Source organism: Pterocles gutturalis, unplaced genomic scaffold (assembly GCF_000699245.1).
Source record: "Pterocles gutturalis isolate BGI_N339 unplaced genomic scaffold, ASM69924v1 scaffold16017, whole genome shotgun sequence".
NCBI classification, from domain to species: Eukaryota; Metazoa; Chordata; class Aves; order Pterocliformes; family Pteroclidae; genus Pterocles; species Pterocles gutturalis.
The window spans coordinates 4,631-5,006 of record NW_010110526.1 but is presented as its reverse complement, the minus strand read 5'-3'; the positions used below and the strand labels follow the sequence as shown (position 1 = coordinate 5,006).

The following is a 376-nucleotide window of genomic DNA, read 5'->3' as shown; positions in this document are numbered from 1 at the left end:
CTGTCATTATAACGCTCGTTTCGGCTTGGCCCCGATATCTTTATAGCTATGCTCCGAGGACAAGAATAATTTACAGACCCCTAATGTTTAGAAATCGGTTGCTGCTAAACGCAGTTAAGTCTTTTACTTCCTCCTCTACCTATTTTCCTCTTGCCTGTCACAGTCATTTCTGGAATGCAATGCACAGGGCTGGGAAGAGGATGTAACATATCAGAGTGTCTGGAAGTGCTATCTGTACATCCCAGCATCGTTCATTTTTCCTGTAGAAGATATGTGACCTTAAAACATTTCCTACAAGCAGACTGTCAACTTGAGGGCACCTACATTTTAGGTAAAAGACAACCAGTTTCAAGCAGGGCATCCACTTTTCTCAGCA

At 42.8% G+C, this 376-nt stretch overlaps 1 protein-coding gene across 3 annotated transcripts in view; it reads right to left on the bottom strand.

Annotated features, from left to right (window-relative positions):
• The window catches only part of EBF2 (early B-cell factor 2), a 128,542-nt gene that overhangs the window by 125,699 nt on the left and 2,467 nt on the right, over window positions 1–376 (bottom strand). The gene's annotated exons all lie outside the window — the stretch shown is intronic.